Source organism: Ctenopharyngodon idella, chromosome 9 (genome assembly GCF_019924925.1).
Source record: "Ctenopharyngodon idella isolate HZGC_01 chromosome 9, HZGC01, whole genome shotgun sequence".
NCBI classification, from domain to species: Eukaryota; Metazoa; Chordata; class Actinopteri; order Cypriniformes; family Xenocyprididae; genus Ctenopharyngodon; species Ctenopharyngodon idella.
Genome location: NC_067228.1, coordinates 9,944,860 through 9,972,093, shown reverse-complemented (window position 1 = coordinate 9,972,093; position 27,234 = coordinate 9,944,860). Strand labels below are relative to the sequence as shown.

At 36.7% G+C, this 27,234-nt stretch overlaps 1 protein-coding gene across 1 annotated transcript in view; it reads left to right on the top strand.

Moving 5' to 3' along the window:
- map2 (microtubule-associated protein 2) overlaps positions 1 to 27,234 on the top strand; it is a 114,222-nt gene that overhangs the window by 41,323 nt on the left and 45,665 nt on the right. Inside the window, 2 exon segments of the mRNA XM_051905741.1 lie at positions 938 to 1,010; positions 14,118 to 14,207. The gene's annotated coding sequence lies outside the window, so the exon portion shown is untranslated.

The window sequence follows — 27,234 nt, the reverse complement described above, 5'->3', positions numbered from 1 at the left end:
TAAATCATGGGATAATTTTTTATTTTTGGGTAAACTATCCCTTTAAATATGACATTTTTAAATAGAAAGACTGAAATAGTATTTTCTTATAAAACATACTCAAATAATCCTTGTTTTATTTACAACTTTCAAAAATCATTTTTTACAATGTAGTGTTTGTTAAAAAAAAAAAAAAAAATACCATGTTAGCCACTACAAAAACTAAAGAGATCTGCAGGCCATTCAAGTACATAGGAGCTGTACTTGCATGACTAGAAATATCTTCACAGGGTTGTTTCCAAGATGGTCACCAAGTGGACTGACATGCATTAAAATGGGCTTTGGTTTGACGCTAACTACTTCACCAGTTGCGTGAGTTTGGGGCAGGGCTACGTGTTTGACTGAACATTATCAGATTGAGGGCACAGCGCAGTGGGCGGTAGGAGTGTTTGGGGAAACCTTTTTGGAAACTACCATTATCATTTTCTTTAACTGTTACAATATAGAGATACTGCATTGTAGATAGATCATTTCCTTTTATGCAATGTCATTCTTTACATTTGCACTCCTTTTATGTAGCTTCAGAGTATCTGAGCTCATAGATTCATGAATTTTTTACTTCTGCTCTTGCTTACAGTGTATAAGGCTGTTAATTATATTACCATCTTAGTCACACACACACGCTCTCGCTCTTTCTCTCTCTCTCTCTCACACACACACACACACACACACACACACACACACACACATAGCCCTACCCCTCGCTCATACCACTCTCCCACTTGCTGGAAGGTGGCAGTATGAACGGCGCATGCTAAACTCACACATGTGTCTCTGGCCATTGATGAGGAACGTGTATTGTAGCTGTCGAGGTCACGTGACTGAAACGAAGAAACTCTGAGGACACCTTGAGCTCACCTGCCACATTTCTTTCCCCTTTGTCTCTCTCTCTCTCCAGGTCCATCTGTGGTTCTCTCTCTTCCTCTGTGCTACACGCTAAAGAACAGGATCCTACACGCAGATCTCATCAGGTAGGCTCTTTATTCCTTTTTTCTCGCTTTTCTTTCAGTCTCCCTCCTGTTCTCTTCCTCCCTGCTCGCTGTGCTGCAGAGATGCTGCGTCATTGTGTGTAACGGTCTGGCACATAAGGTGAGTGAGAATCTCACAGGCTGATATGGGCAGTACCGGCATTTTGACACCCCTCTATGTCTTTGCATTTCTTCCTTTTTCAGCTTTTATCAGCCTCTTTTATTATTTTGTGAATTAACATTTCATTGATGATGTATCGCCTGGACATTTTTCTGCAGTTTTTGAGAATCAGTGTACCTGGACACATTGAAGCAGATATGGATTATGCGTTGTCATGTAATTTTGTGTCTGTGTGTTTGCCGGTCGGGATAACATGCTTATTGGAGTCAGGGTGACGTGATGGTGCCTGTCTAGACACCTGCCATTAGCTTCACCCCAGACTGTCCAGGTACATAACAATGATGCTGGCAGTAATTTACTGATGGTGTGGGTCCCCAGGGGTGGGTGATGTAACTAAAATACTATATCACAGTATGAGTAATTGTATTTTATAGTAATATACAGTTACCATGATATACAATTACTCATACTGTGATATATCAATATATTCTACATTTTCAGCTGAAAATTCAACAAAAAATTATTTATATACTATTTATCTGTGTGTGTGTATTATAACTGATTATATGTGTGTGTGTGTGTGTGTGTGTGTGTGTATATACACTGCCCGGCCAAAAAAAGTCACTGTTTGGATTTAAATAGGGAAATTCTTAAGAGTCTATGACTGGATCATTATTGCAGTGATTATTATGTTTTTAGCATGTTATATATTTGGTAACAGTTCTTCTAACCCTAATTGATGGAGTGTGTAGATTTTCATTTCTTAAACAACCTTGTAGGAAGACACATCATGGCCATATTCCAGGATGACAAAGCCAAGATTCATCAGGCTCAAATTGTGAAAGAATGGTTAGGAGGGAGCATTTTCACACATGAATTGGCACCTCTGAGTCCAAACCTTAAAGGGTTAGTTCACCCAAAAATGAAACTTCTGTCATTAATTACTCACCCTCATGTCATTCCACACCCGTAAGACCAGAACACAAATTAAGATATTTTTTGATGAAATCTGAGGGTATCTGATCCACACATAGGCAGCAACATCATTGCACCTTGTGATGTCCAGAAAGGTAGTTGAAAACATGGTTAAAATAGTCAACGTGACTACGGTGGTTCAACCTTAATGTTATGAAGCGACAAGAATACTTTTTGTGCTCAAAAACGAAACAAAAATAACGACTTTATTCAACAATTTGAACTGTTATCATACGTAGTGAACTCAGTGCTGGCTTCTTTGTTTACGTCCGAACGCCAACTCAGTATTGGCCGAAGCTGAACACCTGAGTAGCACAATGCATGCATGTGATGCTGACACAGGACCTGGCCAATAATGAGTCGTCATTGGGCATAAACAAGGAAGCCTGAAATGAGTTCACTAGGTATGACAACGGTTCAAATTGTTGAATGAAGTCATTATTTTTGTTTTGTTTTTGCGCACAAAAAGTATTTTCATCACTTCATAACACTAAAGGGTTAGTTCACCCAAAAATGAAAATAATGTCATTTATTACTCACCCTCATGTTGTTCCACACCCGTAAGATTTTCATTCATCTTCGGAACACAAATTGAGATATTTTTGATTAAATCCGATGGCTCAGTGAGGCCTGCATTCAAAGCAATGACATTTCCTCTCTCAAGATCCATAAAGGTACTAAAAACATATTTAAAACAGTTCATGCGAGTTCAGTAGTTCTACCTTAATATTATAAAGCGACAAGAATATTTTTGTGCGCCAAAAAAACAAAATAACGACTTTTCAACAATATAGTGATGGGCCGATTTCAAAACACTGCTTCGGAGCTTTGCGAATCGAATCAGTGACTCGGAGCGCCAAAGTCACGTGATTTCAGCAGTTTAGCCGTTTGATAGGAGATCCGAGTCACTGATTCGATTGAGATGAATGAAGGTCTTACAGGTGTGAAACGACATGAGGGTGAGTAATAAATGACATTATTTTCATTTTTGGGTGAACTAACCCTTTAAGGTTAAACCCATGTAGTCACGTTGACTATTTTAACCATGTTTTTAACTACCTTTCTGGGCGTCAAAAGGTGCACGTTGCTGCCTATGTGTGGGTTAGATACCCTCGGATTTCATCAAAAATATCTTAATTTGTGTTCCGAAGATGAACGAAGGTCTTACGGGTGTAGAACGACATGAGGGTGAGTAATAAATGACAGAAATTTCATTTTTGGGTGAACTAACCCTTTTAAATTCCCCTTGAACCGGAAGTTGTAACTGACTTTACTTCAATGTTGTGATGTTTTTCCAAGTGAAACAGAATATTGAATAGAGGGCGGGGTTTTATTTTAGCACACCTCCTCTCCATCCCTCATAGCAGACTGACGGTTGGAGGGGAGTGGTTAAGGAAATTCAACACAATCTGTCAAACTGGAGAGTGTAAGCAAATTTTCAGATTTTGAGTAAAGATTACCACAACAAACAAATTTTTTTCTTTGTATTAATTTGCATGGATTCATTGTTCACCACAAGACTAGTAATGTACGCTAACAAAGTAAATAGGGTCAATTCTGATTTCATGACAATTTTAAATTCATTGAAACTCTTTGGGATATGCTTGAGTACACTTTACAGAGTGCTCGATTCTTGCTTTGTCAATTTTACTGTCAAATTTATGAGACACCACCCAATGTAAGGTTTGTGCCACAGCTGCCCTAAAATAACAGTATTGGTGATTACCAAAATAATTTTTTATGTTTCTGTAATGGTTAATCCACACCAGTATGTGTAAGCTCTTTAGTCACAGTAGTGTTTCTAATGCTGAAATATAATTATTGTTGGGATTCAAAGATAGATCACACAAAAGTTTCATCAAAAGCACGTCTTTGGGAACAACTAGAAACTATTTGGAAGTCAATAACAACAGAGACTGTAGAAAAGTACATAAAACAATGCCAGCAAGAATGTGAGCTGTTATCAAGGCCAAAGAGGCCATACAAAAAAAAAATATATATATATATATATATATAATATTTTTATGTGTGTATATGTGGTTATTATATGTGAATAAATTATTATTAATAAACTATTTAGTTGTTTCATTTTGTTATTTGCCTAATAAATTGTTTTAAGTCTTTGACAGATTCCTATATATATATATATATATATATACAGCTTGGTGGCATGACAGCATTTAATGTGCGATGGCATAAAACACACACACACACACACACACACACACACACACACACACACACACACACACGCACACGTGTGTGTGTGTGTGTTTTATGCCATTGCACATTAAATGCTGTCATGCCACCTAGCTGTATGGTTTGCAGTACACCTACTGTAGGGCAGACTGATCTCAGAATCTCATTAGAGACCATTTCATCACTAAAGTATTGAGGAAAAGAAGTTGACAAAGGAATGCTTGGTTTATATTGTTGTTAAACACCATCTTTTTCCTTTGCCCACTCCTTTCCCAATTCTTCTCCCCCCTCACCTGTTGTGGTCATGACAGTAAGCATGTGCTAAACGCAACATGACCTTTTCTCATCCATTTATCCATGTCCCTCAGCACCCCGCTGTGTCTGTGCTGTTTAAGGTCACGATACAGGTGACTGTAGTCTTCATGCATCATGCCAGAAGGCTAGTGAAGCACAGGAACAGCGTTTCGTCTGCTGTCTATTCCTCTCCTGCAGTGCTGTAATGGCAGAAAGCTGCCTGACATCAGTGGCTTGATACAGGAACCAACTGCTGTTCTTAGTGACATCCACTGCTGCATTGAAGCACAGCCTGGTCTGAAATATAAAGAAAAGGCAGCAATTACGCTTATATATGCACACTATTATTATGTATATTGAAAAAATAATGCACAGTTCATTTGATTATCATTAATCTACATGAATATATGCATAGGATTCTGTGAATGCAAAGCCCATAAATCTCCACTGAAGCTCTGAATCTTAAGCACATACTTATACCATTGATTTTTAATGGCAAAAAATATAGATGACCAATCATTTAATCAGTGATATTAGTAACTGACAGTGTTTCAATAAAAACAAAAAACAAACAAAAAAACAGACACGTTAGTCGGTTGTAACACATTCTTTTCTCTTGCCTGTTGTCATTTGTAAGTATAGTAAAAATACAGGTTTTGAGTTTGATTTTCGTTGAGTATTTTCACTTCAGCACAGACATTAGACCTCCAATCATTCCCAGCTGGATACGAGTCCTGTGAAGAAAGCAGCGCATGTGCTCGTTTCCTAATGAATATGTTTGTGCATCCTTGCTTTGCAATTTTCTTTTTCTTAAAGGAACATTTCACCCAAAATGAAAATTCTCTAATCTTTTACTCACCTTGATGTTGTTTCAACGCTGTATCAATTTCTTTCTTCCATGGAACACAAAAGGTGAAATTTGTAATTTTGTTCTATGAAAGTCATACAGGTTTGCAATGAAATGAGGGTGAGTAAATGATGACAGAATTTTTATTTCAGGGTCAACTTTCCCTTTAAACATGCTCATTATGTGAAGAAAATATTAAAAGAGCTTCTGTTCTGAAAGATGTCAAACGTTAATGGATGGGTTCACATTTTTTATGTTGCTGTGTCATGCCATGTGTCAGTTATGATGTATTTAAAGTCGTCTCAGTGCGGTATAGAATAACGTGAAGAGACAGAATTGTTTACTTGGCAGGAACACAGACTCTTTCATTGGGAGGCACTGCAGCAGGGAAAGCAATGATGTAATGCCCAAAAGGGGGAATCGGTCACCCCCTTCTTCTCTGTCTGGCAGGGGAAGGAAAGACAGACAGACAGACAGGGAGGACACAGTTCTCAATCTGCTGACTGAGAGAGAGTGATGCTCTCAGTCTGATACTATAGTCACAGCTACCGCTCATGTCAGGAACTCCATGAACTCCTTGTATAATGTCATAACAGGTTCTGCAATGTGATCATGCTTTGTTATTTAGTGCATTCCGTGAAATTAGAGTGTGAAAGGTTTTCATACTTGTATATTACTGGAATATTAAGTCACCTTTATTTTTATAATGCTTTATACAATACAGATTGTTTCAAAGCAGCTTTACAGTGATAACAGGAAAATAATGATTCAATGATGCAAGCATAGTTCAATTTCGACTGTAAAGCAGCTCTAAAAAGAAAAAAGTGTCGTTCTTCAGCTGAAGTCAGTTCAGAGTTGATTCAGTTCTGTTGTAAAGATCATCAGTTATTAAATTAGTTCAATTCGGCTATAAACCTGTCCATACAAAAGCCGAAGGGCTCGATGTTGTTTGGTACCCAGCATTTTTTTTTTTTTTTTTTTTATATCTTCTTTTGTGTTTAGCAGAAAAAAAGAAAGCCATACAGGTCTGGAGTGAGAAAATGATGACAGAACTTTCATTTTTGGATGAACTATCTGTTTAATGTATGTATGTCTGTGTATATACATAATTAATTATATATATATATATATATATATATAATTTTCACACTCCCTTATCTCAGAATCTGAGCTTTATTGATCTAAACTCATCCGTCACAGGATCGGTAGTCTAAGAGACCCAATTTCATTTAGTTGTCAGTTTTGACAAAGTGTAGTTGCAGCAGATTATGCAGCATAACAAAACCAGAAAAGTCAACATTTGTCTGTCAAGTTTGTTGTTAATTCTATAAATTTGTTACAAAAGCATCAGAGCTTTAATGACTGTAGTGGGGCTGCTTTAAAAAAAGATGAATTTAGAAACAACTTCTCTGTAAATTTTCTCTCAGATCTCACTGGAAATTGCATCTTTAATCTCACCCCATCACAGCTAAAAATAAGAAAATATTAAAAATAAAGCAAAAATTTAAAATAAATCCTGGTAAACTGCACTTTGTCCATTTAAACAGGTTTAAATCTGCCTCTTAAAACAACTATCCCACATTCTCTTGATTGATCAACAACTCTACACAGAAATGCACTGTTTGTTATTCCTTGCTTGTTAGCAAATAATTATTCTTTAATAAAAGAAAACTGTCTCCAGCTTTATTACAAAGCCATCATCTGTTAAACAGAGACAGGCATCTTGACAATCTCATAATTTAGATATTAGGAAAGCCCATAGCTCAGATAATATTACTATATAATGAAAGATAAATCCAAAGTCCATCAACTGTGTTTGTCATTTTTATTAGTGTCTTTACAAGAGAGTGAAATGAGACTGATTCTGAGAAAAATAATAAGGCTGTTTAATATTGGCTTAATGATATCTTTATTATCACGACAATAAAGATTTTGAGAATTCCAGCACTGAGGTCTTTTAAGGCACATTTAAGAATACAAACTCATCCTCATCATGAAAAAATATTTTTAGTCTCCTAATGTTTTTTTTGGCAGGATTGCATGCACAAAATGTCCCCACTACCTGACAGATGTCACTAAAAATAGGTGTCCTAAGGAATCACTCTGGTCTCTGTGGCTGCCCTAGGCTTTGTAAACAGCAAAAAAAAAAAGAAAAAAAAAAGTGTCTGAATCAGCCAGTCTGAAACTCTCTCTTCCTTCAAACCTTTTTGCACATTAAGGTTTGCTGATATTGAGTTTGCTGACATGCTTTGGAGGGCAGAGTTCTTTAAAGCCAACAAGAAATCAAAATCGGCCTTATTTTTGTATTTTTTTTATGCACATTCTTGGTCTACTTGTGCATGTTATTCGGGATAAAAAAAATGTCTTTGTAATCCTTTGTCAAAGTATAACTTGCTCTGGCTTCAAAATGACTTTGCTTTTCAGATTGTCATAAACGCCTCTTTCTTTTCAGCCCCTAACCTTCAACTCCATAGACCTTAGGTTAGACACCAAATTGAATTTAACGCAGATGAAAATGAGATTGAGAATGATAGTCTTCTCTACAATGGCATGCACTGTATAAAGGTCCTAGATCATGTAATGTTCACAACTCACAACTTTTAAAACAACTTTTAAAACTATTTATCTGCTGAAAGACGTTTCGTTAGCTGAACAAGCGGATTATTGTTAAACAGCAGTGCAATCAACACTGCACACTCTGAATTTCTATTCCTCACAGCCTCAAAAATTAAATATGGCGCTACCGTGACTAAGTTTTATTATGGTAATGTAGCAATTCTTGGTCCAATCAGTTCCTGAAGGATATAATCAAATCTTGTCCCCCACAATATCAGTTTTGATCTTCGTTTCTAGACATCCTGTCTGAACGTGTTCCTCTCGGTCTCACAGTCAGGAAGATGACAGGCAGAGGAGCACTAATATAGATCTGGAAGTTTTTACCGCAAAGTTGTTAGGTGAACTCTTCAGAGACTTTTCGCTCAGCTATCATGCCATTTTTGTACTAAACTATTGTGGTATCATGGAATCTAAACCACAAGCTAACTTCTGACAAATAATCCTTGTTGCAGAGCCGTAAGAGAGAGAACATAATAAAACGCACATTCTGGAGTGCATAAAGACCGTCTGTTGGACGTGTAGTGTTCATAGACCACAGTGCTGGGGTGAGATAGCAGTTCAGCAGAAGCATATTTACGCCATCTGCCAGTCTTCCTGCTTTAAACATGCAGATCTGCTCTGAACATTCAGCCATGAAGCAGCTCTGCTGTCATGTGTCTATTTTTTCACTCTGGCTTCTGCCTTTTTCAGGTTTTTGAATAATGTGCTTAATTTGGAGTTTCTCCAAGTTAATGCAGTTCTTTTTTTCTCTTTCTTTCTCTTTTTGGGTTATGTAGTCAGTGAGTTTAGTTGAGGGAGGCACAGGGCTAATTTAGACACTGCTTGCTCTGAAAATCACATAATGACATCCTGAAAAGAAAGCGAGATGGCCACACCAGAGCCTGCGGTTAACGCAGATCTTTTCCAGACAGCACTGGGCCTATCCTCCTCCCTCTCGCTGTCCTCCCCTGCTTTCACTGCTTAGTATTCAGGGTCCAAAATGAACAATCACTAAGTGCCAATATGGTTTAGCTTTGGCGAGTAAATAAAACTGGCTGGTAATTTTAGGAAGGAACTGCAGCATAATAAATGCAATGCAAATTATTTTTTTAAATCATTTTTTTTAAACATGCTAACCATCCTTTAATCTTTTGACATAAGTTACAGTTTATATTAAGAATACAGTATATTGAATTATATTTTTTCAATTTTTTCCTTGATTGATCAGACTTTTTGCTTAGTTAAATTTATCTTGTTTTAGGAATATTTGTCTGGAAAACATAATAAAAATAGTGATTTAAGAAATGTTTTGCTGTTTCTGACCCCCATTGATTTGATATAAAATAATATAAGCTAATTATTTTGTTATATTTGCATTATTTTATTATATATTTATTTTATTATATATATTTTTATATATTAAAAATATATAAAATATATACTATATATTTTTTTACATATATGTATTGACAATTAAATAAAAATAATATATATATATATATATATATATATATATATATGGTGAATAATATATAAATGGAGGCAAAGTCCTTAATTTTTTTTTTTTTAATTTATTTATAAATCAAAATGTAAATTCATGTGCATTACTCTTAACGTTGTCACATTTTCCTTGTTAAATGAACATTACATCAAAAAAGAAAAAACGAAACTAAATAAAATTCTATTTTGTATTTTTACATTAACAAGTCACTCTCATCAAGTTAGTGTTTAAGCATCTTTACATTTATTCCAAAATTATAACTAAAGGCAGTAACAATTTAAACAATATATTTTATCTGTGTATTGATGTTCAGCTGTTCTTTTTAATAGTCGACTTAGACTATTTCGGATCATCAGTCATGCTCGGTAAACACTGTCTGTCACAGACACGAAGATGTATCTTTAATTTCACCAAGCTGATTGCACTAAAACCCCCGCGGTCATCATGTTTTCAGGTCTTTTCAAGTTTAATTTTGACGTGACATAAAGTGGTGATATCTAAGTGGCTGAGCTGTTTACTTACTTTTCAATTAGTCTTCCCATTGATGCCATCATTTTGTTCACATCATTCAGACTGACGCACAGAACATGCACATAAACAAGAGGCGGGATTTATCGCACAAACCAATCATATCCAATCATAACCAAATTCATCCTCTCATGTGACTTTCCCTCTTTCATTCTCAATTACCCCCCACAAAACCCATCGCACGCTTTAGGGGGTCTATTGATTTTCTATGAGGGGAAGGGAGGCACGAGAGACGCGGACTCCCACTGTAATTTTACCTGTGGGTGTCGCTGTTGGACAGTGTTCCTTTAGAAATACGAGTGACTTACACACTTTTTAATGTCACATTTTGTAACATTTGCTTTGTTTTATTTTTGTAATACAGATTATATTTTCATTCATTCTTTTTTTTTTTTTTTTGAGGAGGAGGTACTGCCTCCCTTGCCTCCTTGAAGGAAACACCCCTGAGATATATATATATATATATATAGATATATATATAAAATGAACATAATATTGTGGTATTCATTACAAACAACATTTATTTTACAGCCTAAACTAATATATTTTAAGCGAAACCGAAACTGGCATTGGGCTCCTCTCATTCGGCACAAATCCAAATATTTCCAAATTCGCATGTATTTGAATGCTAAATTATTATTTATTATGTAAACAAGGCACTTGTGTCCCAATATCCTCGTAAAACAGCATCCTTTATGTGTGCAAAAATGTGTTTGGAATAACACAGTATATTATACAGTACAGCAAATTATTTTGCGGACCCCCAAGCTATTCGTCACAAATCCCACTTTGAGAACTGCTAGAATAGAGTACATTTTTATGACTTTGTTAGTATGTAGGCCCACTTGTGTGTTTTCACTGTGTATGCATGACAGTTGTTTGCTTCTGTGTGTTGGTGTGTGTTATGGATGCATTAAATCCCATCTGCTGCAGCAGTATGTCAGTTTTGTGGTTCTGGGACTCGTGCGGGGCTCTCTGTGCCTGCGAGGGTGGTATTATTCTGTCTTGTTGGAGTTCTCAGTGTGAACATGCCGCGAAGGGCCCTCATGTTCATGCAGTGTGAGTCAGTGTGTGGAACGCTCGCATATTATCTGGTGGCAGAAAGGAAAACGCTGCATTTTCACCTCAGATTCCCTGAAGCACAAGCAGAGTCAGAGCTCTGCTGCTCATTTCTGATTCACCAGAACAGGATATATACTGTAGATAGATGGATAGATAGGGGTACATATAGACTTGCTATTTGTAGTATTTTGCAAAGTTATTGAACATTTTTAGATGCATTTCCAGAATTTTAATATCAATGCATCCATATTCTGATACCATTATTGCACACCATGTTAACACAACAGTACTGGTTTATAGGGGATAACGGATAGAGGAAATATACTTCAGTACACCAGTGAATATATCCATCTTTTCTTTTCAGATTTTTCTAGGCTAGTTTTTACTGTAGACACTCTTTATCTAACTCTATCACTCAAACAAACAGTCCTAAATGCTGATGGGAATACAGAGTTGTTCAGGTTTATCTGGAACCAAAGCTGCAGTCATAAGTACATTATTCTCTATAATAAAGACATGTTGAAGCGGCTATGAATGGAGCTGAGCAGAGGTGACTGTTGTGGCAGAGCCGCTGTCATATGCTGATAACTGGAGCTCTTTATTTAGTTCAGGCCTGTGGAGATGTTCTCTTGTGCCTCCATCAGAGACTCGTTTGCCCACGAATGGCTTACAGAATGATGCAGTGAAAATCTATGTCAGGCTTTCTTTATGTCCATGGAGTGTGTGAAGGAGATAAATGCTGTGTTTCAAAACCTATTGAGCTGCCTTGCTGTTTACAGTCTATAAAGGCAACTTTCTTCTAAGGCATCTTAAATATAAATGTGACTGATTTGAAAACTCTACAAAGGCTTCAAACAGCACTCCTCACAATTGATTTCAATAGAATTTGGTGTTAGCATCTGCCAAGCTAATGATGTTAAACACAGATAAAAATACACATAAAACACAAATATCGGATTAGATACATTTTTATTTAGACTGAACTGTTAGTTTTGGTGGATTTTTTTCTTTCTGTGTATCGCAATGCATTGTGGGTTTGTCTTCTCCATGAAGTGCCGTTCAAGAAATTTGGGGTCAGTAAGATTTTATTTTATTTTTTAAAGAAATTAGGAATTTTAGGGTCTTTTAACTAGTTGCTTATTAGCATGCATATTACTAGAATATTGGCTGTTTATTAGTACTTATTAAACACATATTAATGCCTTATTCTGGATGACCTTATTCTATATTCTTAATCCTACCCAATACCTAAACTTAACTACCTTACTAACTATTAATAAGCAGTAATTAGAAGTTTATTGAGGGAAAAGTCATACTTGTTCCCTATACTAAAGTGTTACCAAGAAATGGATACTTTTATTTAGCAAGGGTGCATTAAACTGATCCAAAATGACAGTAAATACATTTACAATGCTTCAAAAGATTTCTGTTTCAAATAAATGCTGTTCTTTTGAAATTTATATTAATCGAAGAATCCAGAAAATGTTTTTTTTTGTTTTGTTTTGTTTTTTTTTCACATTAATTGACCATTTCTTGTTTCTTGAGCATCAGATCAGCATATTAGAATCATTTCAGAAGGGTCATGTGACACTGAAGACTGAAGTAATGGCTGCTGAAAATTTAAAGCATAATAAGCCTTCATGTTGGTAGCTTAACATACTGCCTATGTAGGCAAAAAGAGAGAATTAAGGGTTTTGTATTCTATAGGTGTGCCATTAAGCACTAATGTGTGTGCTGTAGTGAAGGCCTGTCTCTGTGGTTTGTCCAGGTGTGTGTGTGTGTGTGTCGTACACAGTTGTACGCTGATTGCCTAGGTTGTGATCTCATTAAAGAACTAATGAGCTCATTCTGTGTGTTAGCAGCAACACTCCCATGTTTTCTTCCTCCCAAATTTCTTCATCCCGATATTTCCTTAAAACATTACTTATTATATATATATATATATATATATATATATTAGGGCTGCACAATTAATCGAATTTCTAATCGCGATTACGATTACGGATGCCACGATTTTGTAATCATTCAAAGGTAAGATTACAAGGAAAAATATCCACTTACGTTATTCAACTGTATTATGAGCATGTCACATTGTGAGAGGCGAATCATGACTACTTCAGAATGTAAAAGGTCTAACCCAGCAAAAGTGACGTAGGTGTACGCTGATATGTTGAACACACGTGAAACACCAGCACTCGCCATTTTTAAAAAGCCATGTACACAGCCTATATATTTACTCCATGAACTAACTCTACAGATGTGGAAAACAGAGATAGATGGACCTCTGAACCGTACGCTAAGGAGAAAATCCAGGGCTACTTTGAGCAGACCAAGCGAAATATGATTATGTATTTCTGCTAAGCTAGCGACATTGGGCATCAACCACACGGGCACGGCAAAGGCTAATACTGTTTCATATACTGTCTACTTTCTTTGTAGAACAGTTCTATCTAATAACATATTAGACAGGACTGCTAAACAGATTATAAACTAATGAAGACGGAGAATGTGAGCACTGTGTGCTCAGGATCTGTCTGAACTGTTCTCAGCACCGTCAAAATAAAAGTAACAACAACAAGCGTAGTTTACGTCACTTCAGGCCCTAGGGGAACATTAGTTCTCGGGGAACCACACTGGTGGCAAAAGCCCCTATTATTATACCATGCATATGTTGACCTTTTTTATTATTATTTAAAGAAGAACCCAAACCAATATATAGTTGACATTTGAGGTTTAATGCTATAGAAAAACAATAAAAAATTGTGTTTTCAGATTGTTTTTTTATTTTTATACAAAAATATGGCATGCAGTTGCTTCAAACAATGGTATAAAGCTATTAAATACATCATTCAATGTAAATTGTAATAATCGCAATTACAATTGCAAGGAAATAATCGACAATTATGATTTTTGTCATAATCGTGCAGCCCTAATATATATGTATATATATTTTGCAGCTAACAGTGTTTCCTCATGATCTGTTTGCAGGTGTTTATCACACTGAGAGACTCTTCAGGGCCCTGAAGCCTCCTCCTAAGTACACCACCAATCATCACTGGAGTACCACCACCTAGACAGGTACCAGCCAATCCCTGCAGCACATCTCTAGCATGACCAACTCAGCAGAACTTATTACGGCTCCTCCCACATTGCAGTAACGTCATATGAAGCACCTCTGATCTTTTATATAAAACCTATTTATTCCAGTTCTCTTGATTCTGCTGTAATTAGTAAGACCAAATTCACTTTAAGGCAAGTTAGTCCACTTGACGGCCATCTTGGCAACACCCCTGGCCAGCTGTTTTCTGTGCAGTATAAATATATATTCTATGTTAGCTATATATAAAATGTTAATAGAGAACTCCTTCCCTTTTAGGGATTGTGGTCAATTTTACCCTTTTTGTGTGCTAGTGATTTCAGACACACTAATTCTGTTCTCACTTAATGTTTAGTATTTACATATAGCAGTGGACCCTGTCCATAATGCCACACTCAGCTCTTGCATTTCAATTCCACATTTTGGTGACATGATGCTGCATAGGCGATAGTAGTCTGTGGTGAAGTTTGCACCACTGTGGCCCCAAAGGGGGTGTTTGTGAGGACCCTTCTGAATAATACACTGGCAAATGGGATATCCTACAGTCTTACGGACCTCACAGACACGTTTGAGTGAAGGTCACAAGACCGCAAGTCCATATCAGATGGGCTATTTGGGACAGGGCCATATAGTCTCAGAGTCAGGGTGCATTTTATTAGTCCGCTGGGAAACAGAGTCATGTTTACAAGTTCCCAGGCTGATACAGTGTTATATCTGATTTCAGATTAATTTGCCCTTAAATGTGATTGGCAGACTTACATGTTGGCCAGACAGCTTTATCCAGTCTAGTCTAAAGTCCAATTCACACAGTGCTAAGGAAACTATATTTTTGTGTTTGTTGCGTCAGTGTGAAGCAGCGTTAAAGGAATATTACGGATTTAGTAAAAGATCTATTGACAGCACTTGTTGCATTAGGTTGATTAGTACAAAAATGTATATTTTTATTCTGGTTAATATTATATTCTGGGTTACACTGAAGCACTGACAATGGGGACAATCCATAAATGTTAAAATATGTTTCAGTTTTATTTTAGTATTATTTATATACTCTTATAGTATTTATTAATATTTTGAATTAGTTTTTATTTTTATATTTTCATTAAAATTTTATTTAGTTTTAGTTATGTGCTTTTTATTTTTTTTAATATTTCTTTTTAGCTTTAATTTATTTTTAAGTTTTAGTATTAAATTTTTTTTAATTTAAGTTTGTTTTTCATCTAATATTCATATATTTTTTATTTTATTTCAACTTTATTTCAATTAACAAAAAATAATTGTAATAGTTTTAGTTAACAATAACAGTATAGCCACAATATAAAGAAAATACATGTAATTGACTCTTTCCTTATAAAGTTATATCCAGTTATACGACATGCCATGACCACATAACCTTTAAACCCTACAACAACTATAGAAATGACAATAACAACTTTACAGCTCCAGTATTACACACATTTTCACATTTCTGTGTTTAAATCCTCCAAAAATGTACCCTGTTCACTTCCATTGAGTTGAAATTATTTTTTGTAGTAATCAACATTGGAAATGGGTGTGGAAATACTTCAGAATTACTGATGACAACCGACACATTGCGAACTGGATGCAAATCGCGCTGAATGACAGACCAGAAGCACTCTCTCGCGCGCCCGCTTTCTCTTGCGCGCAATCCCAGTTCTCCTTGCGCCTGAATGGCCAAATGCACAAATAGTTGTAATAAAATAAAATGTCCATCGTGTGGAGTATCTCACGTAAATACAAGCGGTTATGGCTTAAGTGGATGTAAACAGGTGGGTGAAAACGGGATGTGGTCAGTATATTACATTCATGGATTCGGTCTTAAAGGGAGAGTAGCCTACTTAAATATTTGTCTGTCATTAATGTTAATAAAACAACAAAAGATGTTAAATGAATATATATATATATATATATATATATATATATATATATATATATATATATAGTGAAATAAAATTTCTCATATCATGGTCATATTGCCCACTCGTCCCGTATTCCACCATGAGAAATCTGGTCACCCTAGGTTGTGTTTACATTGGTTCACAGTGTTATGTTATATATTCTGTAATATTAGTTTAGCACTTTTTGAAAAGCAGGTTAAAAAAAGACTTTATTTTTATTATTATTATTATTATGACTTTGGTAATTATGCCCTTTGAAGGTTATTGGACATTGTGAAATTTGTGCTTTAAGTTTGTGTCAAGCACATAAAAATTATTACTTTTTTCATTGGAGTAATAATAAAGAAGCATCCTACATTCATTAGTCTCACTGTGTTGTACTTGGAAAACTGCCACATCACCAAAAAAGAAAAGAAATTAATAAATGTATAGGTATCGGTATCGGCGAGTACTAGAAAAAAAATATCGGTACTCGTGCTTGGTCCTTAAAAAATGGTATCGGTGCATCCCTACTTGTAACCCTGAATTGTAATACAGTGGTAACTGGTTATAGTTACAGCTGCAGTTAGAGGTGGAGAGAATGTTTTTAGTGCTGTCTCCAGTACACAGGAGCTGTGAGTGGGTTGAGCGGGAGGCAGAGAGCCCTTCAAGCTGCTGATGAGCATGACGCACACCCGCAAAATACCAAAACAAAAGCCAGTTAATAAGCAATGCTTTGCTTTTCTCTCTGCTTCTGTTTTCATGCGAAGCTGGAGCAGAAGGGCTTTTCATTAGCCTTCCTCTCTCTGCTTTTGAATGCACATCGGGCCCTCTGAGAGAGAGAAAAACGCAAAGGCTCTTCCTATCTGTCTAATGAATGTTTACATGTTCATGTTGATGGGTAGGACGTGGCTTGGCGGGTCGATGTTCCCATGTGTGGACGCCCACACACAGACGTGTAAAAGAGATGAGATGTTTTTTGACTAGAACACGTGCAGCTGTTGGTTTTATAGATGTTTGCACATACATGTCTGAGTGTTTACATGTTGATAAACATGCATGCTCATTTACGGAATGCATGTGAAAAATCTTCGCCAATAAAAAAAGATTAGGAAAAAGCTAATCTTGTAATATTTTGGATTAAGCCACCAGTTTCTTTTTATGAGTCAGCCGTGAGTCACACAGTAAAGGATATTCCAGTGATTGAATTGCACTGTGTGAATGAAAATTTGAAACTAATTTGGCATCTATACACGACATAATTTAATAACTCTTTCTCCCTTTCTCCATTTTAGCTAGTATATAACCCTCACTGCTGCACTAGCATCCATATTAAACCTGTAGGAAGTGCAGAGCACTGAATGGTGTCACGACCACACTTATGCAAGCTTGTTTTTAACAGGTTTCACAGCAGATGTGTAATCCAGCCTGCAGGCTTTAATTGCATGTGTTAGATGCTGTAGCAGTATCATTCGTATCGCAGATTTGAATAGCCCCACTGTGAATTTTTAAACTACTCAAGCTTCCACAGCAAACAATAATAATTTTAAAATTAGAGAAAAGCCAAGGGGAAAACAAAATAATGAGACGCAGATAGACACTTGTCATTCTCTTGTGATGAGTCTTATGCAAGTTAACTAGATGAGTGATGATGTTACTGTTGCTAGTCAAAAAATCCCAAAGGAATGTGCAGGATTTCTAATGGAATTATATAAAGGATCGTATTAAGAATCCTCTAAATCCTCTAAACATCTGCTGAGAATTTCATCAATCTGAATTTCATCAATCTGAAATTCTGGACAAATATACTAAAAATAGGACTTTCAGTTTATCCAAAAGGATATTTGATTCTTTGATCCCCGCACACACTTTTAAAACTTTTTGAGTGGAACATGGAAGCTAAAAGTTTACTTAAGAACATCTTGATGTGTCTTAGTAGTTTACATGGCCCCTTGCTTTAACATTAACCTAAGAAAATGTGGGCTGTTCAAGTGTTTGTGCGGAGCGTGAAAGCTGAATAGTAGCGCGCTTACTGCATGACAGCTAACAGTGTCGGTACGGTATGGTACGGTGGAGGTGCCGGTACGATCACTTGCACTTAAAATACTCTGTCATCTTTGGTCATACAGATAAGAGTAATACATCTTTTGAATCTGTGAAGAGCCTACTTTTATTTGTGTGCACTCACAGTGACAACAAAACATTGTGCTTTTGTAAAATAATAAAAAGAAAACAGGGTGCACTTTCTGCTGTCTTCTCTCTCTGTGAACTTGAGCACGCCCAAAAAAAGAAGAACCCCCCTATAAAAAGCTATTACGTTTAGCTATTTTATAGCTATAAAAAGCGAAATGTCTATTTTTAAATGAACCAATTCAAATGGAAAACAAATATTCTCAGTTTATGTAACGTGCATATAGGCGCGTCCACTACTGCGGAAATGACGAGTCAGCATCATCATCACTGCAGCTGAAAATATTAATTATTAAAATGTTAAAGCAATCTCCTTGCTGTTTGTCCCCGAAGCATTCATAATAATTACTTCTGCTGGTGCACTGTGGCAAGCTTTATGCGTGCACTTGAACGCTGATTAGGCTATTAAAGGCTCTTTATTATGATTTATATGGTTTATTAATGAAAGTGCGACTAGTCAACAAATCGCTTAAAATGAACGACTAAGTTACTAGTCGACCAGAAAAATCTTTAGTCGAGGGCAGCCCTACTAAATAGGATTGATTTTGATTACTGTATGTTGACTGGGAATGTTCATTCTGGATTCTGATCGTAGTTCCTATAGATATTCCTATAATATTTAGGATTTTTTTTTTTTTTTTTTGTTTAGCTTCCGTTAACATACCGTTTAAGTTTGGGGTCAGTAAGAATAAAAATAATTAATTATAAGAGTAAGAATTAATACGTTTATTCCACAAGAATGCATTAAATTGGTCAAAAGTGACAGAATAGATATTTATAATGTTACAAAAGATTTCTATTTCAAATAAATGCTGTTCTTTTGAACCTTCTATTCATCAAAGAATCCTGAGAGAAAACTTATAATGGTTTCCACAAAAATATTAAGCAACACAACTATTTTTTTAACATGATAAAAATAAGAATTTTTTTCTTGAGCCCTAAAGCAGCATATTAGAAGGATCATGTGACACTGAAGACTGGAGTAATGATGCTGAAAATTCAGCTTTACCATCACAGAAATACATAACATTTTAAAATATATTTAAATAGAAAACAGCTATTTTAAATTGTAATAATATTTCTCAATAATATATTTAATTTACTTTTTACTTTTATTTATTTGTTTGTTTGTTTAATTAGGGCAACGTACAATAAGAAATGATACAGACCAAATGCCTGAATCTTTAAAAAAAAAAAAAAAAAACTGTTCCTAAAAGACTGGCAAGCCCTCTCTACACAGTGTAAGAAAATGAGAAATGTTTGACAGGATGCTGAATCCCCAGCTTGGTAGATTAAATTTCTCACAGATACTGTGACAGTCCTAAGTGAATAATTCAAGAGGAAATGGTACTTCAACTGTTTCAATGGAAAATGATGCCCACTCCTCTTTGGCTGACATGCTGCCTCTTTATTTAACTAAAACCCACAGGTTTATGCTAACATCTTCCTGTAGCAAATAAAAAAAGGCCCATAAAACACCTGCATCTGTGTCCTTGTTTGCAGTATTGTACAGTAACACCCAAAGACAGCTCTCAGTCTACATCTAACATAGTCCAGTTACAGTTCTGTCTTCCTTTTGGCATGTGTGTATGCGTGAGCCAAGAGCTCTGCAATGCAGCTGCACTGAAGTGAGCTGGGTATCTGTACGGAGAGAGGAAAAGTGGGGGAAGGAATGAAGGATACTGCCTATTTAACCTGCAGTTAGCAACAACTGCCAGCATACTCTTTATGTAGATTACTTACAGTGTGTAGAATATCTCCAGTGCTTGTCTTGGCAAGCTGAGTGTTTTTAACCACTTGAGCTGGAATTTGGCACAAACCCACGCATTATTAGCGATGCATGCAATCTGACTGACAGCTTGACTTTTTAAATTGATGTGCATACTCTGAAAAATATGGACACTTAAGGTATAACAGTACTGCGCTAGAAAAAAGGTATGCTTTTGTGCCTTATCTACTCATAAATGGTGCATATTTCATACTCAAAAATGAAAATTCAATAATCATTTATTCACTACCATGTTGTTCCAAACCTGTATGACTGCGAAACCTTTCTTGTTTCTTCCGAACAACCTTTCAGTGAACAGTTCTTAAAAGAATCATTTTTTCTTAGTGTGAAGAACAGTTGAACAATCTGAAGAAACTTTTTGCATTATAAAGAACCTTTTGTGCAATGAAGAGGTTCCATAGATGTTAAAGGTTCTTCATTGAACCATAAATAGAACCTTTTTTTTTTTTAGGAGTGTAGGAATTGGTGAATGTATTATACATGCATTTACATATGAATTCTACTGCATTTCTGCTTGCATATTTGTCATGTGCTTGAAGTGCTTTGAAATTGTGTACAAAAGGGTTTAAACAAGGGTTTAAGTGAGGATTTCTACTGTCATGTGGGTTCGGATTTAATGTTCATCCAGACGCAATTGCCTTTTTCATTTATTCAAATACTGTTTACTGTCAGTACGTGCCATATTCCAAGAATTAATCCCAGCCACCGTGGTGTGCGCCTATTCAAATTTGGGATCCATCATAAGTTATTTTGAACTTTCAGAATAGAAAAGTTGAAGTCTTTGAATGTCAATGCAAATGTTCATCTTCTTCTGGGGCAATTTAATGCCGTACCCAGTGGGGAGTTCTGACAGCATGAACAAAATCCCAACCAAAACAGTTTGGGGCTTTGACTTCACAGCTTCACAGACACCCCTAAAGGTTGCAGGGTTTGGATAGGGTGCACATATCACACTATCTGCTCAGGGACGTGTGAGTGCCAGGGGCTTCAATGTCTGCCAACTGGCTCTAGTTCACCCAGGGAGAGTTTGAGTTTTTTTTCCTGCTTCCCTTTCTGGGAAAAAAGAAGGTCAGAGCTGTCACTTCCATCTGGGTTGAAAGAAATGGCTCGTCTGACTGCCATCCTCTCTCAACCAATTAGAGCGTGCTCCTATGTGCCACACTTCATCCACCAATCGCAGCTGGGACTGCATGGGGTGCACTGGGTTTAGTTTTGGCATGGCACCAGCTACAGGCAGATTATCATCTACAAGTTCGGCTTCTATTTATTTACTCTGACATCTACATCAGCGGGTGATATGAATCATCGAGGTTCAAATGCATTACATTTATTAACTGTTGTATGTGTCTTTTTGCTCAGTTTCTAACATTTGCCCAAGAGTCAAATGGCAAATTTTATCCCATAGATTCTTGTCAGTTTATTTAATTTGCACAAAATAGCTAAAAAACAGTTGTTGACTGGCACAACAGTCAAAAGTTGGTCTAGGTTCACACTGAAAAGCAAAAAGTGCTTTTAAAGAAAGTGGATGTGAAAACTAAGTGCATGTTTTTTGATATCCTGTCAAGTTTTTGTTCTTTTTTTAGAGGGAACATTTGGTTTGGGGGTCGTCTGAGGACAAGGTAACAGCTTGCCCTGTTCTTGACTTAATCTCTGTGCTGGGGACCAGGAGGCAGGTTGGCTTCCTGTGGTGCTGATTTCCCAGAATGCACCACAGAGCCCACACTGAGGGATGTGTGATGATCAACCCAGTTTCTGCAGGAGTTCTCCTCCATGCATTAGCCCGGCAGGCTGAGAACGAGGAGTGTGCTGTGGCCCTTTTATTCACTCTGTCCTCTCATGGATGTCCATTTCGTGAGCATCTGCCCATGTGCAGGAAGTGCCCCTGCAGTGCCACGGCAGCTGAGAGTAAATTGTAATAAGCAGAAAGCCATAAACAGATGCTTGTGATGTTCTTTTCTCTATCACAGCTCAGCTTTTGTGGATAACGAATTTTTGGAGAATGAACAAATGAGATAATAATAATAATAAGTTGTTACATTTATATAGCACTTTTCTTTGCACTCAATGATGATGCGGCGGCAGCCATATTGCACCAGAACACCCACCACACACCAGCTTATTGGTGGAGAGGAGACAAAGTGATGAAGCCAATCAGTATGTGTATATGGAGATGATTAGGAGGCCATGATGATGGACAGAGGCCAATGGGCAAGTTCGGCCAGGATGCCGGGGTTACACCCCTACTTTTTTTCAAAGGACATCCTGGGATTTTTAATGACCACAGAGAGTCAGGACATCAGTTTAACGTCTTATCCGAAGGACGGCTTTATTTTGATCTGAATTGTGAAATCAGATGCGGATGAGATGTATGAGTTATGTTAAAGTGAGCTTATGTTTTATTAATGGTGCAGTATGTAATATTGACAACTAGTGGTTGAAATTGGTACTGCAGTCTAAAACTCAAAATATTAGACTCGTCGCCTCACATGGGTTGCCAGATTAAGGACACGCAACAGTAGGCCTGGATGATTAAATAAAAAGTAATCAAAACTGAAATTCAGAACCTCTAACCGACATAATTTTCCCATGTTGGTTTATTTCGTTTTTTTAAACATTAGTTTAAAAGTATTCGATTACAGTTAATACTTTCCCCTTAAAAACATACTACCACATGTGTAGTCACGTGACTCTGCCCCGTCCAGTCAGCAGCATGGAAGCAACATGGAGGTGAACTACTCAAACGGCGAGTCAACACACACAGACAGCACGCGAGCCCCAAAGTGACATTACTTTCACTTGCGTCTTCATTAAACTTTGTCAGTTGTATGTGTTTTAAGGCTTGTCAGTTTGGACATTCAAGCAATTTTAGACCATCAGATGTGTATTATTATATTGAGCTACTGCGCTGATGCATTGTGGCACACGTACACTCATACAGACAGTAGCTCGCACATCACGTGAAGATCACGTGCACAGAGAGGAGTGCAGAAACTCGTTGTCAATGCTGTCCTGTGATTTATCACTAAAGTAGCTTAGAAACTCAAAAGTTATAGCATATATTTTTCTACTTTTGAAGTAACTACTTACAACCCACAGCTTCAAAATTAATAGAGCGACGGTACGACTAATTCACACACACAATCAGTCTTTCATTAATGCATTCAAATAAATGTACTGGTACTGTGCTAATTTATCTGTATCTGATTTACAACGAGCAGAAATCTGTAAGAAATGTTACGAACCATAGATAAAATAACTGAAAATTTTAAAATTTTAAAATAAAAAATGCTGAAAGTGAGCTTTAACGTATATTTCCAATTGCCAATAAAATTGGACTAAAGCATTATGCATTTTGTTTCTAAATCTGAAATCAGGCTAAAAAAATAATAATTTTATGTTGGTCCTGCCAACAGACTCCTGCAGTGATGACGTATTTTTGTAGGCCAACCCAGAATTTAGCATCATCCTGGTTCCCTCAACAAAAACTTTCACAAAAAGACATCTTCACAAATGAAAAACTTTTATAATTTTGAAGCCTAAATACAATCGTCAGAAGTCAAAAGCTAAACGTAAGCTATAAACAAACTATACCACGGTCACATGACTTCAACATCACCACCATTAAGCTTCTGACATCTCTTTCAGTCTTTTATTTAAAAAAATAACAAAACAATGAGGTTGTAAAAGCAGACTTGTGAATGGATGAGTTTACTTGTTAAGTGTGATTGCGTTTAATCCCTAAAAACCTGCCCGTTTAGCCACTTGCTAGCAGCTGGCTTTTCTAAGACACCTTTTAAAAAATCTCATAAAGCATGAAAATATCTTGAGCTTTTGTTAACCACAAACCTTATTTCAGGCGTTTAACCAAAAGCCAGTCCAAAAACCCATTGACATCAGGACCATGGAATTGGAAGTGCTAAAATGCTAACTTGTTTCCAGGTTTTGGCCTACAAAAATATCAACCCTGTTGCACTCTAAGCAAATGAGCAATAACACAATGCTTTTAGCAAAAAGACGAAGACGACTGGCTTTTGAACTAAAAGGCGGGACATCCTTTCTTACAGCTCAGTTTCTCTGCCTTTTTTCCTCTGATCGAGCATGTTTCCTACTCTAGCTTTCTAATAAACCTGACTTTGTATACTGTGCATATTGTTGGCTCTGTGATGAATTGCTTTTGCTCTTCTTAAAAGCATATGCTAAATGCATAAATGCAAATGTTTTGCTGCATTGGACGATTTCTCCCTTTAATTTTTTACAAGTGACCCGTTTGCTCCTCTTTACACAGTCTTTGGCTTGTCGTTTGGGGAGAAGTACTCTAGCATCTTTCACTGGTAGGTCAGGTTTGTTGGCTGGCCTCATATCTGGTACTTCCACAGCATCTGTTCTGTAGATCAAGATTATCAGAAGCCTGGCGCTCAGAACTGGTACTATACCACATCTGCTGTTGCTGAAATGTCTATTCAGTCACCCCTCAGGCTTAATGTGTGTTATTATCATTTCTGTCCACCAGAGTGTGCTGTTTTTCAAAAAAAAAATTCACTTTACTGCAGATACTGTAATGTGATCAGTTTATGTCTTGTTATAGTGAGACTGACTGCAAAATTGTGTATTTGTAAGTGAGTAATGTAAGTCTTCCTAAAGGCTTGATGCTGGTCTAAAAGTGTCCTTGATCATGCACAGACTGCGAAGTGAGAAAGTGACATTGAGTCAACATGACCTGTTTACTGATTTTCTATGGGGAGTTATTTCTCTAAATCGGAATATTGCCAAATAAAAAGAGAGTCCTCGTCAGTCCCCAGTAAATAAATTGGGTCTCACAGCCAGAGGTCTTCAGCTGTTGTGAATGTCCTTGTCTTTCTCTGCCACTCTGGAGGTCCACAGATACAGTGATTTGCAGCGACAAAGTGGCCCAATGTCATTAGTTGTGAGAGTTGGTGATCTGAGATGACATGACCAACATGCGACTGTTGGCAATAAAATGTGAGTGTGTCCAGTTGAGAAAAGTTGAACTTTATGTAAATGATCAGTAATGTAATGCGGCGACAACCAGTGCAAGTGAAGACAAAGGAACACACACGTTAATATTACAGGCATATATTCAAAAATATTTATTTGTTTATTTATTTATTTATCAAAGCAATTTTGGTAATGCTTTACAATTACGTTTCATCCATCCATCCATCCATCAAATCATTATTAATCAACAAAAAAACAATACATTTTACAGCATTTATTAATCTTGGTTAATGTTTATTTTTATATATACTAATGCATTTTAACATTTTGCTTAAATGACCTAATGCATTTAATAATGCTAATTAAATGAGCTTTATTTAAAAACTTTTATATTTCTTACTGAAGCTTGCCTGTGCCAAAGTTGTCTCCTCAATGCTAGCATGTTGTGGTTGGTTGCCAGGGTGTTGCTGTCTGGTTGCTAAGGTGTATTAAGTGGTTACTAATTTACTTAAAGTCTCAAATCAAAAGAGTCCACCTTGTAGTCCTCTATTATTTTGAGACCACCATACTTTACACGAGCACTTATACATGCTGTGTGTTTTAAAGCATTCAGAAGGTCTCTCTACATAGTTTTCTGTAACGTTTTTCAAACTTTGTGAAACAGTTTTCGACTCCAGATATTTGAAAGTCTTTTGGTGTAAAGCACCAGTGGGAGTGCTGCATTAGATTGAATTTTTCGTGCTAGGTTTAATGCTTTCCCATGATTCCCCAGTTAATCAAGATCTCAGCGGGGTTCAGTCATGACTGTGGCACTACTGATATCCAACAAGCTATCAGACCATAATCGCAGTGTATCTGGCCTTCAGCAGACGAGGTTTGCTTGTCGTTGATTAGAAATTCAGCATATACGACATTGATGATATGGCTGAGTCACTCCTGTGACTTTTTGTGACAGCCCTTGGCCATTGCAGTTGGTTTTACAAGTTAAATTAAACTTAATATTTTGCATATGAGATTTTATGTCACTATACTGCAAAGGTGAATGTGATTTCACCAAGTACAACATGTTCCTGGATTAACATCTTTGTTGGTCCTGGAACAACATTCCAATCATCCAATCAGTTTGAGGGACAAGTTTACAGTTTATGTCAAGTTTAGGCTTAAAACCAGGGTTAGGTGCTTATACATCAATGCTATTCATAATTTTCCTCTGTTTTTATGGATAAGTAGGGTTAGGTTTAGGGGTGGGGATAGGGTTAGGACTAAATTTTTGGACAGGGATGTTATTCCAGGATTAACAAAATAGTTTGATCCTGTCTTGGCAAAAAGTTTTATTTTATGTTTTATGTATTATTTTATTATATTTTATTCAGACATTCACTGCATATATCTTGGGTCCCTCCTTCAATGTACAGTATATATCTATGTTGTCTTTTGCTCATTTAGTGGTCCAACAGGCGAATATTGCAATCGTCTGATTTCTTATATACAGCACACCCCTCTTCTTCAAACCACATCATTTAAGGTATAAGCCAAAGGCTGAAATGCAATACTTATGGTTTGGCGGTTTGCCCAAATCCCTGTGTAACTTTATATATGAGCAAAGCGATGTTTGCCTTAGCAACATCACTAAATTAAATAACATAATACCTCATTTTGGATTACATAGCTGTTTCCTTCACCAGGAATCACAGGAGTTTGCTGAGGAGTTACTCTGAGCAATCAGGCAGAAACCTTTCCTATAATCAACCAGTTGCAATAATCCTAAAAGCCTCGAGTCCCTAGTAACATAGAGAGAGGGATTGAGATTGAAAGGAAGTGAGAGGGAAGGAAGCCATCCTCCCTCAAGGAGTTACTGTCAGTAAGAAAGAACGAATGAGTTGTGGCTGATCAAAGCCTCCATTAGCAGCACAGACAGACTCTCCTCATGCTGCTCAACAACCCTACAGAGCAATTAAGATATCATGAACATCTCTGGTGGCCCAAAGTCATCTGAAAATCCACTTCAGGGCAGAACTGAGAAAGAGAGAGAGCGTGGGAGAGATGGAGGGCAGAGTTCGGACACGAGCAGACACTACAAATTAAGATTTACAAGCTACCGCTGCACTCTGAAACTTTAGCTTTAATTGCTGGCACACTGTGTGGCTTCTCTCGCCATCTCTTTCTTAATCTTTCTTT